General features: G+C 40.7%; 1 protein-coding gene across 1 annotated transcript in view; it reads right to left on the bottom strand.

The window, feature by feature from the left end:
- Positions 1–18786, bottom strand: part of MAPK10 (mitogen-activated protein kinase 10) — a 360072-nt gene that overhangs the window by 284556 nt on the left and 56730 nt on the right. The window lies entirely within an intron of this gene.

Below are 18786 nucleotides of genomic sequence, written 5' to 3'. Positions count from 1 at the left end.
TTAAACTGGGATTTTGAGAGGAGGCGCATTAGAAACTACTGCCCTCAAATAAAATAAAATAAATTTAAGAAGAAACTGCTGCCCTCTCTATCCCATGAAAATTGCTGTATTTCTTTCCTGTCACTTCTTGTAGAGCCAGCGTTACTGATTAATGAGAATAAAATCTCCAATAACTAACACTTGTAATGCTTGCTCTGTATCAGGTGTTATTCAAAGATTTTATATATATATATATATATATATATATATATATATATATATATATATATATATATATATATATATTCTAACCTTCATAACAACCATATGTGGTACATTCTATTAATATGCTTCATCTAACCGATGAGAAAACGAAAGCACAAGAAGTGTTAGAAAATTGTTCCAAATTATACAGCTATTAATAAGAGGACTAATAATGGCACAGCAGAAATTCAATTGCAGACAGGCTGGTTCCAGAATTCTTGCTACAATCACAATGTTGGGCTAAATGAGGGCAGTGTGGGATTCCACAGGCACGTTGGGAGGGAGTTGGGGAGGAGGGTTATCATTTCTACATCCGCCTCACTACCTAATAGTAGCCTGCAGTAATAAGCCTGGTAATTTATTAAAGATGTGTCTCAGGGTGAGTAAGGTCTAATAGGAGAATATTTTAAAGGTGGTACCATTAGAATTCGGAAACTGATAGATGGGGAGCAGGCTACATACAGCCTGTTTGGATGACTGCCTGTGCTGCTAACAGGAGCTGAGAGTCAGATCTCTGCCTTCAGCGGCCGGAAGTGTATTCAGGACAAAACCAGTGTGGAAACACACCATGTCAACTCATTGAGGAAAAAGCAATGTGATTTGCACCAGGTGTTAATAAGAGGACAGAATAGGAGCACTTACCATGCTGGGAGATGTGAGAGGACTGCAGAAGGCTTGCAATAATAAAATCCATTTCCTAGTCTCAGACCAATAGATGCATCCCCCTTTCTCCCTTACAGTCATTCAGCAAAATAATAATATCAATAATAATACTTTTTAAAGCATTGTCTCTGCATAGTTATATAGAAACATCCTATTAAAGGAATTTCTAGTTTGTCTTTTCCTAAGTACATATTATCTAGGACCAACTTTCATCAAGGAATCCCATCTATTCTTGCAGAAAGTGAGGCAGGTTGAAGCCCTGGCTGATGAAGATCAAGGACTGCAGCTTTCGGTGTGGATTACGACTCACTGTGAAGAAAGCCCAAAAGAATAATAGGTAATATCAGGCTAAATGGAAAAAAGATTGAAGTTGTCATGGATTCATTTTTTGGATCCACAATCAGTTCTCATGGAAGCAGCAGCCAAGAGATCAAAAGATAAGTTGCATTAGGTAAACCTCCTGCACAAGCCCTCTTGAACGTGTGGACAAGCAAAGATGCTACTTTGAGGACTAAGGCAGACTTGATGCAAGTCATGGTATTTTCAACGGTCTTACATGCATGTGAAAATTGGACGTTGCATAAGGAAGACCAAAGAAGAATCGATGCATTTGAACTGTAGTGCTGGCGAAGAATGCTGAGCATACAGTGGCTGCCGAAAGAACAACCAGAACTTGAAAGAAGTACCACCAGATTTCTCCTTAGAGGCCACGATGGCCTCACATACTTTAGACATCAGGAGAGATCAGTCCTTGGAAAAGGACATCAAGATTAGTAAAGTGGAGGGGTATCGAATATGAGGAAGGCCCTCAATCAGATGGATTGATACAGTGGCTGGAAAATTGGGTCATATAAACTCTCCATGTGGTCTAAATAAATTCCTAGTTGTTTTTTTCATTTCTGTCAAATAATCATAAGAATATTCACAGAATATGAAACATAGCTACACCCTTTCTGGGGGAATAAAGGAAGAAAGAAAAAGATAAAAAATAAGCCAGACTTTACACTACATTTAAAGTAGCAAGTATTGTACAAAGTCCAATAAGGTAAAATTATTTTTACATCCCTATCTATGTAAGGAAGTATATCTGGTGGTAAGCATGAAACTGTGACCTACAAAGTCTGCTGTGCAAGTGCAGCAGCCCCTCCACAGGAGCAAGGCGAGGCTTGCTGTTTCCATAAAGATTTACAGCCTTGGAGACCTGATGAAAGCACACTATGAGTTGTAATTAGACTCGATAGTAGGAGTTTGGTTTTTATGTGTTAGGAGCAATGGCACTTTCATTTTTACAATGTATATATTGATATGCTCTTAATTCAAATATTGTACACAACTGAAGAAATTGACCTAAATTAAAAATATATATACTAACCACTACACAAAACAATCCAGGTTAAGAGTGATCCTCAGTAATGTTGAAGATATAGCTTGGAATTTTCCTCAAAGTCTTAAATAGTGTTTCATATTCATATGAGAAATAAATATGATTTGCTGAACTGGACAACTGATATTTCTACATATAAGGAAAAGAAAATCTAATATAAGAAAATAGAGTGAGGGAGTGTGGGAGAGGTGGGGGAGAGAAGGAAAAACAGGGAGCTGATACCAAAGGCTCAAGTTAGAAAGAAAATGTTTTGAAAATTATGATGGTAACATATGTACAAATGTGTTTGATACAATTGATGTATGGATTGTTATAAGAGCTGTAAGAGTCCCCAGTAAATTAATTTATTTAAAAAAAGAAGAAGAAGACCCAGCATACTGGTCAGATAGACACCGGTGGAAACCCTCAGACTATGGCCCTTAGTCATCCTTTGGGTCCAGAACCGAACTCACCTCCTTGGTCCATTTTTCAGCCAAACAGCAGATGGGTCTACAACAGAAACAATAACACTGTGCACACCTCAAAGCACCCAATCTTTTGAGATCAAAAGAGCAGCCTGGACAGAGTTAAGAAGGCACGCAGGGTAGGAAAAGAAGGAAGAATGGAAATGGAAACATACGGGGTAGAAGGGGATGAGGGATGCTACATCGTGGGGCCTGCAAAGGCATGAACCACAATATGTATAAGTTGTTGAATGCAAAACTAATTTGCTCTGTAAACCTTCACACAATTCACAATGAAAAGGTTTATTGTGAACATAATGTAGCATCATATGCCTGTGAAAATTGTTCAGAGGCCACACCCACCTCATCAGCCGAAGACCTATTGCCATGAGGCAGAGCCTCCACCCTCCAACCTTTTACTTTATTCTGACATTAACTGTTCCTTCCACAGTTTTCTTCTGGGTGTAATAATATGTTGCAATTGGCACACTAACTCACAAACAATACTCACAATTAAGGGAATATGAGTCAGCATAGACTCAATGGTTTATATACAAGAACAATTGAATATTGAGAAAATACCCCAGCCCAGTCCGGATCAAGTCCATAAGTCTGATATTAGCCCATATGTCTGATACCAATCTATAAAGTCCTCTTAAGACTCACTAAACACATGCAATGATGTCGAATGCAGGAAGATCACAGGCCAGTGGGTGGGAAGTCTTGTGGAATCAGTGGTATTGTAAGCATCGCAGCACTGGCAGGGTCCCCACATGGGTCCTGCAGCTCCCAGGGCTCTGGATACATCAGAGTAGCTTCATGTGGCTTCTTGTCAGAAATGTCTCACAGGGAGTCAGTGTGTATTGCCTCCAGCGAGCTATTTATCTCCTTCATGCTTCCAAATGAAGTCATCAAACTGAGATGGGATTGACAGGCTAACCTCCACTCGATTCACTCTTAAGCCTCGCAAATGGACATGAGATTATATAACTACCACAATATTGTACATAATAATATATAATATAGCCCTGGAACCATGGTGGCACTATGGCTCAAGTGTTTAATATCCTAAAGGTCAGAGGTTCAAACCCCTCAGCTATTCCATGAGAGAAAGATGAGACTGTCTACTCCCATAAAGATTTATAGTCTGGAAAATTCTATTGAACAGTTTTACTCTGTTTTATTGGACACTGTGCGTCTGAATTAACTCAACAGTAGTGGGTATTGACATGAAATCAATTCATATGGCTATTCCAGGTGTAATGTTTTCTGATCCTGTCTTGTGATAACCTACTAACTAATTAAAGCAAAATCACTGCCATTGAGTCTGTGCTGACTCAAACTCCCTTAATTGTGTCTATGAATTTGTTTCTCTAGTTTGCCCAGATTAACACAATATGGTACCTTGGGAATGGGTACTAGAGAAACAAATCATAAAAATGGAGAGAGGATGTTTGTTTGACCTCTCTCTCATGGTAGTGTTTCTTCTTTGGCTAGCCAGAAGTCAGATATGTCCATGTGGTTTACTGGATTGTTTTCTGGAAAGAATATGGGAAGTTAAAGTTTTGATTATTTTGTTTGGTTTTAGCCTTTGGTTGTTCCTATGTGAAATGGCAAAAAATGAATGTTATTAATGTATATTTTCAGCTCAGGGGTAGAAATCACCCCTCGAATTTCTCAGCGACCATGCTGGTTAGAGAAAATGGCTTTCCAAGGTCAAAAATGACTAACAGAAGATCTGGCCCTGGCTTGAGGCAATGCTGTCAGAGGCCTAATGCCATGTTTTTGTATCAATAGAATAGTTTAGATAAGGATTAAGATAAGATACATAAGGATTGAAATGAACTGTTTTAAAAATTGAGTTTAGTATCTGATCCTATTCCATTTATACTGATTTCTTCTGCTCTTTATTGTTGATATAAGGATTTATAGGAATGATTATTTGGAAGAATGAAAAATAGAGAGCCTCTAAGCCCACACCTTGAACCATTAAAATTTGATCTTTAAATGGGTTTAAAGACACACCTGCAAAGAAGACTCTGAAAAGATAAGCCCCACCCAGTGCTTTGGAATACTCTGGACATTTGCATTCCAAGAGACTTGCCTGGGGCTATTGACAGATAGAAGAAAGAGGAACTTTGGCTTTTTCGATCTTGAACTAGTGGTTTTTGTCAGAAGCTGGAAAATATCTGGAATCATGAAGAAAACTCCTCTCTAGGACTGAATGTTAAAGGGAGCCTATGGGCGGGCTGAAATGCTTTCTAAGTGGTCACCTGGATCCACTTGTTGAGTAGAAGTAGAAAAGTAGCCATAGAGAGCTGGGTTGAGTCTGGCTACTGACATCTGTGGACCTGGTTTACAGGGACTAAAGGAGAATGTGAGAGCAGGTTGACTGGTCTGAAGTTCATGACCTAGCACAGGGGGTCTAGGGTTGTTGAGAATTTGTGATGGATGGTCTTAGGTGACCCTTCTGAAAGGGTCGTTTGACTCCCAAAGGGGTCGCAACCCACAAGTTGAGAACTGCTGGCCTAAACTAAACTGGTAGGTGAATGTAGCATTAGCATAAATCTCTACTAGCCGGGAAGAGAAGAAGAGAAGTGTTCATTTGAGGGAAATGTTTTGAAAGTAGTTGTGGTAGTTACATAATCTACTGTCAATTGACTTAAGAATGAAGGGGTGGAGGTTAGCTTGTCCATTAGATTTCAACTTGATTAGCTGATTTGGAGGCTGGACAAGGGTCAGCCCCTTTGAGACATTCTTGTTGATAAGCCACATAGAAACAGGCAGATGGTCACCACAGCCTTGAAGCTAGAGAAAACACATGGAGACCCCTGCCAGTGCTGAGATGCTTACACTGCCACTGGATCCACAAGACTTTCCACCCATGGACCTGTGATCATCCTGAATTTGGCATCATTGCATGTATTTTGTGAGTCTGAAGCGGAATTTATAGATTGGTATTGGACATATTGGCTAAGACCACACTTAGGGACTTGATCTGGACTGGGATGGGATGTATTCTCCACATTCAATTGCTCTTATATATAAATCTTTTTCTTATACACATATAAGTGTCAATGAATTTGTTTCTCTAGTCTGCCCAGACTAACACAGTAGATGCAACAAGAAATAGCCCTGTTGGTTTGGCATACTACCCACTGAGCTGCTAACCACAAGGTCGCTGGTGTGAATCCACCAGTGGCTCTGCTGGAGAAAAATGAAGTTGTCTGTTCCTGTAAATATTTTAAGTTTTGGAAATCCAAAATCGCTGTTCTACTCTGTCCTATAAGGTCACTGTGGGTCAAAATTGAGTTGGTGACAGTGAGTGAGTGAATGAATAAAATCCAAGAAGACTTGCAGGTGGATCTTCTAATTAATGGGAGAGAAAAGGCAGTTCATGAAACATTCCCAAGTTTTAGCTTGAGCAACCTGCGCAAGCAAAGATTTCACTTACTGAAAGAGAGACAAATGGGGGAAGTATGTAGGCATTGGTGGTGTGACTGAGAATGAAGAGTGTCATTTGGGCACTATTAAATTTGAGAGAACTATTAGCCAGTAATTAGGTAATGCCAAGTAAGCAACTGAATGTGGATTTCATAGAAGTCAAGGTTGGAAATATAAATTTGGGCCATCGTTAGCTGCAAGATTGAAAGAGCTCTTATAAGGAGTGTGGAAAGAAACAAATGATGAATATTAATTTCTAATTCAAGTTAATGCAGTCAACAACATTAGAAAGGACTACAACATTTAGAAACCAGGAAGAAGAAGAGGACTGGTACGGAGGCAATTATATGGTAACAGGAGGCCTGGAAGAGTACATCATGGTGGCAGATTAGTGTACTATATCAACAACTGCTGAGGACATAATGTAACATGAGAACTAAGGGTTGACCATTGACTTAACATGTGTTCCCTTCTCCTTGGAATGCTCGGCCATAGATTCACACAGTGAGCGACCTTCCTTCCTTAGGTATGTACTCTACAGTTATCTTTTGGGAAGTGGGGTCCATGGCAACCCTGTCAATAATGTCAGGCTACTCTCCCAGTTACTTATTTCCCTTCTTTACTATGTTCCTTCCCTTCACAACTTACCACTATCTGGTAGACTTCGTATTTTACTTACTTATTTTGTCTATTATCGCTTATTAGAATTTTTTTAATCCATCCAGAGACTGAGTCTGTTTAATGAATTTCTATTTCCTTGGTACCTGGAGCCATCACAGGAGGCTCCTTGACATGCAGTGCTCAATACATTCTGAGTGAATGAGTGCAGGAAGCCATCAATCACTACATCAGATGGAAGGACCTTGTGGAGTTGACCTTTTTCTTTCTTTTTCAATCAGTTTACCTTTAGGTCTTCCCCTAATGAATAAAAGGAATCAGATATTTGCACATGTTAGGAAAACATCGAACGACTACTTTGCTACAAATTCGCGAGACATTGTGTAAAGCAACGATGCAAGTCTAAGACAAGGTCACCTTTTCAGACATCACTCAGTCCTGCAGATTTTCGTGAACAGGACAATGTCGCACCGGGTGATTAAGTGAAACCACAGGTAAAACCACCAGAAGACTGATCAACGAGAAGTGGGGACCCGATGGATAGAATATGAGGTGGGACTTTGCCTGTGAATGATAAGTCAGGTGGCATCAGAAAAAAATACACACCTGGGGCTTAATTAAACCATTGTTCATGGCATAGCTCTTCATTGATCCCTTTGTGCCATAGACACTGGGGATATAATAAGGCAACTACACACAATTCCTACTATTATTGAATTCAATCTTGTGGAGTTTATTATCTACATTGTGTGATATCAGTATTTCAAAAAGAGCATCTGGCCCTGAGTCAGTCAGTTCTAGTTAGCCATGCTACACATCTCACTCGTCTATCCTGGAGCAGCTGTATCTTGTTCTGATTAATGGTTCTTAGTGAAAAATCCCAGTGTGCCCCATCGCTGACCCAACAGTTACAGAAAAACCACAAGGTTTTATGTCAGCAAAGGCAACCAACTGAGCTATTTTTAAAAAGAAATGCATTCAGCTTTGGCATTTCAAACAGAGGCATGGCACTGGAAGGCTGGATGTTGCTAATAAAAAAATTATGTCATAACCTTTCAGCAAAAAGTTTGAGTTTTTCAGATTTTTTTCTAAATGCCAGCTCTACTTAAATGACTTTATAATGCACTGGTGCTTGCTAATTTCCAAACAGAAAGGATTCTAATGAATGAAATGCCCTTGGGTTAAAGATAAGGGAAATAAAGTAACTATTTTTTTATAACAGAAGGCCCCAGTGGTGCAGTAGGTAAGAACGCAGCTGCTAACTGAAAGGTGGGTTGTTTGAACCCACTCCCTGCTCCCCTGGAGAAAGATATGGCAGTCTGTGTCTAAGATTAGAGCCTTTAACACCTCGTGGGGGCAGTTCTACTCCGTCCTTCAAAGTCACGCCGAGTCAGAATGGACTCAATGGGCATGAGTTGTGGTTAGACAGCCAATTCATGTGAAATAAACTATTTAGCAGTCAAGTGTAGAAAATATGTAAATAATTATATAACTTTTTCAAGTATAAATTCTTTGTAAGACAATTTCAGGCCTGTGTATTTCCCCGAGAAAAGACAATTAGACTGCCCTCATCCCACACTTCCTGACCCATCAATAAACCATGCATGAGCCAGTGGAAAGAGATATTTCTTAGAAATCACAGTGTTGCTGATTCTGATGATTATTCATAAAGGAATTAACAAATAGAGTAGGAACCATTCAAGATGTTCAATATGTGTGTAATTATTAAGGGGTGGAATTTTTATTGGTCTCTAATACGATCGTGCTAATGAAAAGAAGAACATGCAGAAATGTGTGTAACTAAATTATGTTCAAGAAATTGTGATAGATATTGGTTTTAATAAGAAGACAATAACTGTGCTCTCTCTGTCCATGAATCCTTAAAATGTTGAGCCATAATGCTCAGCTCATCCTGCCAACAGTATAGGGAAGCAAAAGTAGCCGAGTAATTGAATGGAGAAATCCCTAGGAATGATTGTGTCCGCTGTGTTCATGGCACAGAAATAGTGGTTGAGCTTTCAGCAGTAGAGATTCCAAAGAGTGCCGTCAAAGGGTTGGGACAAGTCAGCAAAGGAAGTGCTTTGGTAGTGAGGAGGGGCAGGGAAACCACTTCAGCGAGTCTGTTGTGGTGGGTTATTCTTTCCCTGCCCAACATCTCAGACTGCCCTCCTCCTTTTTAAGAAAGAGAGAAATACACATAACTCCATTGGCATGGCACATTTGCCCAGAAAGTCACTACCAAAGTCTGTACCTATCTAATCCTGTTTCTTTTCACAATGAAAAATTCAACTCTGTGTACTGTTGCAGTACACCACATTAAATAGAGTTATGAAGTATTCCATGATATCTAAAATATGATAGCTTGTATTTAAGAAGACAGTCAAAAGTATGTGTGTGTATGCTTCTATTTTGAAAACCCTTTTTTTTTTTCACTCTGAATGGGATGGAGAGAACTGAAGAAAAGTGTGGAGGAAAACTCTGAGTCATAAAAGAAGCCAGGCACAAAGATTGGTGAAATGCTGTCGCTATGGCCCGTGGTCACCCATCAGATCTGGAAATGAGCTCACCCTCATGGCTCTGTGTTGAGACATACAATAGACAAGCCTACAAGGGGAACAGTAACATTAGGGCAGTGCATATCACTTTGCCACGTAAGATCAAAAGGGTAACTTTCACCAAAGGACAAAGTTCCTACGGGTTAGGAACGACGTAGGAATGGAAACCAGAAAAACAGCGAGGAAGTGGGATAAGTGATGTCCCACTGTGGGGCTTGCAATCAATTGCCTGAAATTAAAGTGCATGAATTGTTGACAGGAAAGCTAACCTGTTCAAGAAACCTCCACCCAATTCACAGTCAAAAGTAGTTATTGTTTTAAAAGTCATTACCTAGAAGCCAAACGTTCAGCTCTATGAAAATGGCAACTGCTGTTTTCATAAGATGAGTTGTATGAGCCCCAATAAAATGATTTTTAAAAAGTAACATAGCAACAGCACACAATTATTGATTCCTCCAAATCCCATAGAGTCCTGGTGACACCGCAGGTTAAGTGTCAGGCTGCTAACCCAAAATGTTGATGGCTTGAACCCACCAACCATGCTGTGGGAGAAAGAAGAGCCAGTCTGCTTCCATTAAAGATGTACAGCCTCAGAAACCCAACGGAGCAGTTCCATTCTGTCCTAGTGGGCCTCTGTCAGAATCAACCTGACAAGAGTGGATTCGAATGTGACTTCTATGAGCCAAGATGTTCATGGGACTTGTGAGAAATCAAGACTTAGAGAACTTACATTAATTATTACGAAAGAAAATTGACACAGCCCTGAACCTGGATCAGGAGTCTTCCATTAAAATTAATCAAGAGTTAAAATCAGAACCCGAATCAGACATGTTGAGAATGAATTTTCTTAAGCTGTATGTCATACCCGGGGATGTAGTGACTACATATTGGCTGCTCTACCCTGCCCTCACTGTTACCTGGCACCACCTTGATGGCAATGAGAGTTTATAGTAACAATGCAGACACCCCACTTCTCTCCCTTTAATTTTCACAGCTGCATCATGAAGGCTTCTCAGGTGAACATCTGGAGTTCTCTGCTTGAAAACTGTTCTCCCTGCCCACAGGGAATTTGCTCAGCCTGCATCGTACAGGAGGAGAAAGAAGTGCCCGCATGTGAATACCCACAGGACCAGCTCTCAGCAAAGGGTGCGTGAAGAGTCTAGGGATGACCCCTGGCTGACAGCAGAGGAGTAATTGGATGACACTCTCGTCAGGGCTTACTTGCACTCTCCGCTCTCCCTTCTTCCGTCTTCCACAGTGAACTCCCCCCCTTAACCTGGACTCCCAGTGGTGCAGTGCTTACACATTTGGAGGCTAGCCCAAAGATTTGCAGTTCGATCTCAAGATGTAGCGGTCTGCTTGCTTAAACATTTACCATCACTCAGTGGGCACTTCTACTCTGTCCTATAGCGTTTATAGGAGTCAGAATTGACTCCGTAGCAATGGGTTTGGGTTGAGTACTTGGCTCAGGTTTGCTTTGACAGAATCAATTCCAAAGCCCACGGAAGAATGCATGCTTCCGTTGCAGGAAGGTTTTCTGAAACTGGTCCAGTGTCCCCACGTAAAGAAGTTCCTTTAAATTTAAACAGATTAAATTCTAAAAGACTGTAAATCCACTTGTAAGGCAATCAAAAGTTAAACCTAAGGCTTCTGTTTCCTTCACCCAACAGGGATTAACAGCTAAGAGGAGGGCCTTCCTGCTGTTCAAAACAAAACAAAACCGAAAAATAACCTAGGACTATAGGAAAATAGGGCTTTTCAGACGCTGGACAACAGCCAGCACAAGACTGTGACCCCAGAGAGAAGCAAAACAAATAAAGCAAGTTTGAGAAAGTTCCCCAAATTATTGCCTTGAGGCAATTTTGAAGCCAGAGGAAAGGGGAAGCCAAATAGGCCTCTGGTCTTGCTGAATGAGAGGAGAGCTCAGGGAGGCTGAGGCAGCTAGAATTCATGGAGCAGAATGCCCAAGAGGGGAAGGCTGCAGGCCTGAGCTCCTGCAATCGGAAGAGGAATCCCTTGGAGGGTTTGTGGAGAACTGATGATCTCATGCCCCAATGAGACCCCACAAGGCTGGGATAAGAATAAGAATGCCCTGATGCAATTCCGAGAGCAAACATACAGCTGGGAATTCTTTGTCTTCTTAGCAGGCAGAGTTGAAAAACTTGGAATACTCGGGAACTGTGGGTCGCTGGTGGTTTCACATGGCTGCCCTTACAGTTAGCAGCCCAATGAACAAAAGGCTAAATGAACAATCCAAGTGTCACAAGAGTTCAAATGCATTAAAAAAAATAGTATATCAGAGTCAACATATCACATACGCTAGTACAACTCACTGCCTGGTTCCAACTCTTAGTGACCCTGTCATGGCCATGGAGTTGAAGGTGACTCACAGTGACCCTGCAGGACAGGGTAGAATTGCTTCTCCCCCCGCCCTCCCCGAGTGAGGCTCTGAGACTGTAAATCCTTATGGGAGTAGAAAACCCAGTCTCTCTCCCATGGAACAGCTGCCAGTGTGGAACGGTTTACCTAGAGGGCAGCAGCCCAGCTTGTCACCACTTTACCACCAGGGCTCCTCCGGGCAAACAGACAATACCAATGGACCTAGGCCATTAGCCTATGTCTATGGCCTGCTCAAGGCTTACTCTGATCATCCTGCTCAAGCTTGCTAACAGTAAGAATATGAACTGCACAAGGATAGTTTACCATATAGTGCTTTAAATTTACAACATTAGATCTTGTGATTCACTATTACATTGATGGCCCATCAAAATAAGATTGGTTGTTCAGAGGGAAAACATTTCCAAAAAGAAATCAGTAATTATAATGCTGATCAGTTAAAAAAAATTTTTTTAAAAAAGGTTACGGATTTGATTTTGGCAAATAGGTATCTGCTTCATCTAATTACTTTATAATATATATTATTCTGCTTTCCTTTTTCTTAAGCTATCAAGATTAGTCTCCAAAAGGCAAAGACTAAAAATTACTATGTTATGCTATTTACAAAGAATGCCTCAGAGAAAGGGATTTAATTATAGTACTTGAAGACTGAAACTCTACCCTGCATCGCTGTTCATGAATTTGCTAAACTGGAATATTATATGGTAAACAGCCTTCCAATCATTCAAGAGAGATAATTATTAACAGAATGTTATGGGAATTATTTAGGTAATATTTGTAAAGACTTTAAAGAGTAAATGTTCCCTCCCTTCTTAAAGTGTCACTGAACTCACTAAACGTGATGATTAGTAGACTCTTCTTCATGTCTTAGGAAGGCCTAACACTCTTCTTTGTTAAATATGCATAGTATCATTCAGATCCATTTAGGGTTTTCAAAGAAAAATCCTACCCTATGAATGACACCATTAAGTTTGCAGAACTACTTTGCCTTCCCATATTTGAGGCACTGCACAAATGCCCAATATAAAATTCTTCTACAATGAAAAAAGATGTTTGTGATTTATGGAGGAGCATTAACAGTTTATGTGGTATATTTGTGGTGTCATGGTTACATGTTGGGCTGCAATCGCATGGTCAGCAGTTCAGAACCACCACCAGCTTCGAGGGAGAAAGCCTGGGCTTTCTACTCCCATAACAGTTACAGTCTTAGAAACCCACAGGGGGTAGTTTTGAGTCTGCACTGACTCGATGGCACTGAGTTTGGTTTGGTTGGTGGTTGGCAGAGCTTTCTTATATGTCTCCGGTGGAAAGGGAGGGATAAAAGTTAAGAGAGCAGTGTTTTGTTGCTGTTTTTTAATCATTTTATTGGAGGCTCGTAAAACTCTTATCACAATCCATACATACATCCATTGTGCCAAGCACATTTGTGCACTTGTTGTCATCATCATTCTCAAAACATTTGCTTTCTGTTTGAGCCCTTGGTACCAGCTCCTCATTTTCCCCCTCCTCCCCTGCCCCCTCTCCCTCATGAACCCTTGATAATTTATAAATTATTATTATTTTGTCATGTCTTGCACGGTCCAATGTCTCCTTTTGCCCCCTTGTCTGTTATCCATCCTCCTGGGAGGGGGTTATATGTAGATCCTTGTAATGGGTTCCCCCTTTCTACCCCACCTTCCCTCCACCCTCCTGGTATCACCACTCTCACCACTGGTCCTGAAGGGATCATCTGTCCTGGATTCCCTGTGTTTCCAGTTACTATCTGTACCAGTGTACATGCTCCAGTCTAGCCGGATTTGTAAGGTAGAATTGGGATCGTGACAGTGGAGGGGAGGAAGCATTAAAGAACTAGAGGAAAGTTGTATGTTTTGTCGGTGCTATACTGCACCCTGACTGGCTCAGCTCCTCCCCACAATCCTTCAGTAAGGGGCTTTCCAGTTGCCTACAGATGGGCTTTGGGTCTCCATTCTGCACTCCCCCTCATTCACAATGATATGATTTTTAGTTCTTTGATGCCTGATCGCATTGACACCTCATGATTACAGAGGCTAGTGTGCTTCTTCCATGTGACTTGGTTGCTTCTCAGCTAGATGACCGCTTGTTTATCTTCAAGATTTTAAGACCCCAGACGCTATCTTTTTTGATAGCAGGTATCATCAGCTTTCTTCACCACACTTGCTTATGTACCTGCTTTGTCTTCAGTTATTATGTTGAGAAGGTGAGCATCATGGAATACCAGTTTAATAGAACAAAAGTGTTCTTGCATTGAGGGTGTACTACTTGAGTGGAGGCCCAATGTCCATCTGCTACCTTAATACTAATCCTATAAATATATGCACATAGATCTATTTCCCCATGATCATCTATAAATATATTTACATATGTACATGCCTGTATTTAGACCTCTATAAATGTCCTTAGCCTCCTAGTCCTTTCCTCTATTTCCTTTTGCTTTCCTCTTGTCCCACGCTCATGGTCAACCCAAATGAGGGCAGTGCTTTTATGTGAACAGGGGAGGAACCACTTGGGAAAGGTTATATAACTGACAGGATTGAATCACTGTCACTGAGATGTACTTGAGGGCATTGTGGAACAGACGCATGATCTGACATGTATATCCACAACAATAACAGCAAAAACCAAAGTGAGCTATTTTTAAAAGAAGAAAAGAGAGCTTAGGACTATTATATCATTTATAGGGACACATTTGCATACCTGCCTTTCTACCTTCTTAGAAGGTTTAGGGCCCCTGGCAAGATAGATAATTACCTAATTCAGTTCAGACACTGACAACAAACAGAGGCTCTCTCTCCATGGCAACATGGTATAGGAGGAAAATCAAACTTGTAAAAATATGAGAAAACAAGCTGAGCTAAGGGAGTGAGGGCTGGAGTGGAAAGTCCAGAAGGGAGATGAGGGTGCATGGAGTATAATTCTAAAGAACTGGTTTCCATGAAGGAACTTGAAGCACCAGAGCAAGTTCTCTCAGAAACAACACTGTTGACATGTTGAACTGAATCGTTCTTTGCTATGGTGCGTTGCCCTTTGAATTGCAGAATGGTTAGTAGCGTCCTTGACCCAGCAGATGCCCCCATTAGCCCAAATGGGCTCCAGGAATTGCCAAACAGCTCCTGGAAGATGAAATCCACCATCACTGAGAACCACTGCACTAGAGTAGTACGTAACGTCGAGGAGCCTCGGGTGCGGACCACCACCAGATGTAATGCCGGAAACAACCACTGCGAACTTGTCCTGTGGACAGGTGGAAGAGATGGCTAATCCGAGAGTTAGAAACAGAAAATGATGCCACCACAAGCCATTGCTAATTAGATCCATTAACTGGAATACAATCACTGTCGAGAAGAGCCACCTTTAATTGGGGTCTGCTGGGAGCAGACGTTGGGAGCTGCCGCAGCCATAAATTACTGCCCAGAGAGTCAAGGTAGGCATTTAGCTTTACAGTGACAGGGAAAAGCGAATGTGCTTCTGATGTTAATCCTGCTGGTCCTAAATAGCAGGATCTCCTTTCAGAGGCGTCGCTGGGCTTATTTTCACTCATTGACTACCTATTGAGCAACCTTGAGGATGTCAGACTTCGTGCTAGCAGTCAAGAATGCAGCGATGAAACGGTCTGCCCAAGAGCAACGTCGGGTTTACTGGAAAACCACATTTTCAGTGCGGCTCTCAAATGCTTGGTATAAGGTGTAATGCCATCAAAGGAGGCCTGGTTTTCTGTTTGTCATAACCCGCAATATTAAGACTTTAAAGATCAAGTACTCCCCACTTCCAGAGACCGTGTAGCATTTTAATGTTGTTGTTTTCCCTACTGAATGCTCTCTCTTCCTCTCCCTGTCTTTCTTTCTCTAAATTTCTACGCCATTTCACCGGTATCCCATGCAGCTGCTTTTCCTACTTTTCAGAGAAATCAATATACGAACATTTCAAAATAAAACGCAGACATGTAGGTGGAAATTGTATTTTCCTGTACTGGCATGCATGTACACAATCATTTGGATTTGCATGATGATGTTAGCCTGCCAGAGTCAGCACGCCTCCTTTAAAAAGCAATCGACTCATTAATGATGGATGTTGGCTTCTCATTAGAACCAGCTGTCTAATAATAGCTATGCAACATTAATAAATTACTGGCATAGCAAGGTAGGGACTGTAACATCGAATTTAATTTTTTTTTGTTTACTCCAGGAAAAATGCTCACTACCTTTCCACATATGATGCACAGTCCCATCCTCATTGTTCCTGAACTGCAGCCTTTGTAGGCCAATCATTAGTATTCAGAATAAGAAACGATTGCTTGGAACAGGAAACACAGAAGCCAGACATTTGGCAGCATCACACAGAGTTCACTGCTGAAGTCAACTGGCAAATCGAGTGTGGACTGACAGGGACTGGCCTCTGTTGCCATGGGAACCGCAGTGAACTGGGAGACGAAGTAGTTTCAGTTTTCTCACCTGCCGGGGTATAAATTCAGAATCTAATGCTGGTTTTTAATTCTGCTATTTGTAAGTGACCTATTTATGAAGTCCATACTAGAAATCTTACTGTCTGTTAGAGGGGGGAAAATAGGACCTTATAAAATATCTGAATATTGAAATAGCCAAAGATAATTATATTTCATTATGCAGAATACCTGTCAAAGCCAGTCTACTCCTTTGTTCTAACAGTAACTGCTTTTGTCGAGAGCAGCTGTGAAAAAAAACCCTAAAATTAAAACGGTCAAGGTGTGGAAACACACGCAAAAAATATCCTTCCAAATTCAAGAGCAAGGATTTCAGGAAATTTTATTTTATTTTTAGTCATATTTATTTTAAGTTTCTCTCATTTTCATTCACAAACAAATGAGCAAAAAAGAAACTGGCTGCTCTCGACTTTGGACTCCACCATCCCATTACAAGAATTCCTGTCCTGAAAATAACAATAAATATCACTGCTAATGTACAAATTCATTAAGTATGACAGAAGGAAATTATCCTTACTGAAGCAATTCAGGGGGAAAACACCATCATGAAAACCTCTAAATCTCAGCTCACTTAATCCAGGGCTCTTCCAGGTCATTTGGCTTCATTAAACTTCTTCCTTCAATTCTTTTAATTTCATGCTAAATTATATCTTTTCATAAGGTCTACAAGCAAAAGACAGCTCGGTTTGTGCTCTGAGCAGCCAGTTCCAGCTATCAGTAATAATTAAAATACCCCTATGACCGTCAACTGTGATTTCTACTTCACTCGTCGACAGACATTTACCAGGCAAGCAGCTATATGTTATGTGCTTGGTTACGGAGAAGATGACATAAAGGTAAATGAAGCATGTTTTCTGCCCTTGAAAACTAGTAGTCGGGTAAGAAAAAACAAATATGCTACATGTATGACAATCTGGTTAAAAGTGCTTTGTATGGGAGTATGATGGGGTATGAGGACCCTCGAAAAGATCGACCGTCTGGCACCGTGGCTGCAACAGTGGCTCAACCATGAGCGCAATAGAAGGACGGCCCAGGACTAAGAGGTGTTTCCTTCTGCTGTACCCGGGTCTCTGTGACTCAGAATCGACTCAGCGGCACCTGCCACCACCCATAAGGATGGGAGAGAAAGCTAACTTTTCCTAGGGAAATGGGAAAGTCCCATTGAAAAAGTGGAAAATAAATTATATCTTCAAAAGTAAATGGGACTTTCATACATGGTCATTGGAAAAGCCAGGCACTAAAATTCACTTATAAGATGAACATGTGTCAAATATTTTACTTGCCTTATAGAGAACTTTTCCACTGCAAAATCATTTGTATTTCCACCAACAGGAATGATTTGCATTACTGGTAGCTTTCTATCATTTAACTTGTATTACAACAAAGTTGTAAAACAGTCTCGTGAATAGAGAGTCAACGGATTCTGCACAACTATAGAATCGATATGCCTCCAAAAAATCTTGTAGTCCATACTCAGTGCTATCTTCTGTCAATTTCCAAGTCTTCAACTTTTCCAGATTTGGGCGGGGTCGGAGGAGGGGGGACAAATTAAAACAACAATGCCAAGGAAGAAGCAGCATGGGAAAGTAAGTCCTGGGACTTGACTAAAGAGAAGTGAAGAGAGGGGGTCGATGAAGACTCGGGGAAAGAAGTGAAGATTACATTAGTAATTAGGGGCCAAATTATGAAAGAACTCTTCAGCCATAACAAGGAGTTTAAACTTTGCCTAAAAATAGTAGGATGCCAACTTAAGGATTTCAAAGTGTCAAGCTGAAGATGTTTTCTGCTTCTCCCCTCCTAATCTCTCATTTAGCCAAATCTGATTTGCTACATTTGTGGTTGAATCCAATATTCAATTTCTGCACTTTACTTTCCAAGTTGTAGAAACTTCCGCCATTTTTACTTACTTGATTCCTTCGATACTGCATTGATGCTCTTACTCATGTACTATATTTAGTACATTGCTCTTTTTTCCCAAAGTGTAAGTTATAAACTAAGCATGTGGAAATAAAAAGACGCTAGTTTTCATTATATCTAAGAGACCACGTATATTTTCAGGACCAAAACACCCACTGCCATCATGTCAGTTCTATCTCATAGCAATATGTAGGACAAGGTAGGACTCCCCTCTGGGTTTCTGAAGCTACAACTCTTTACCTCATTTTTTTCCCTCCTAGGAGCGGCTGGCGGGTTTGAACTGCTGACCACCTCATGGTTATCAAACCAACATGTAACCACTATGCCACCAGGGCTCCTGATGTTAAGGGCAGTGGTACCTAAATTAAATAAGGCAAAACATGTAGCAGTTCTTGGTGATTTAATATCATTGGTCTAATCATAGCTGAAGAACAGTGTTTTTCTGAGCATTTCCAACTCTTTTGAAGAATGTAAATCATATTATTTGAAGTATTACTTATAATAGTGTGATATAAAATAACTCTGCTTATCTTATACCCTTCATTGTTTTGCATCAAGAAAAACTTGAATCCAGAAATGCTAACCTAAGAAGGCATCACATCACGTAGTTTCTGGAAAACCCGAGCCATTATCCCTGGATTCTTT

The sequence above is a fragment of the Tenrec ecaudatus genome, chromosome 3 (assembly GCF_050624435.1).
Source record: "Tenrec ecaudatus isolate mTenEca1 chromosome 3, mTenEca1.hap1, whole genome shotgun sequence".
NCBI lineage: Eukaryota > Metazoa > Chordata > Mammalia > Afrosoricida > Tenrecidae > Tenrec > Tenrec ecaudatus.
The sequence above is the reverse complement of the archived record's forward strand: the minus strand, read 5'-3'. Positions and strand labels throughout refer to the sequence as shown.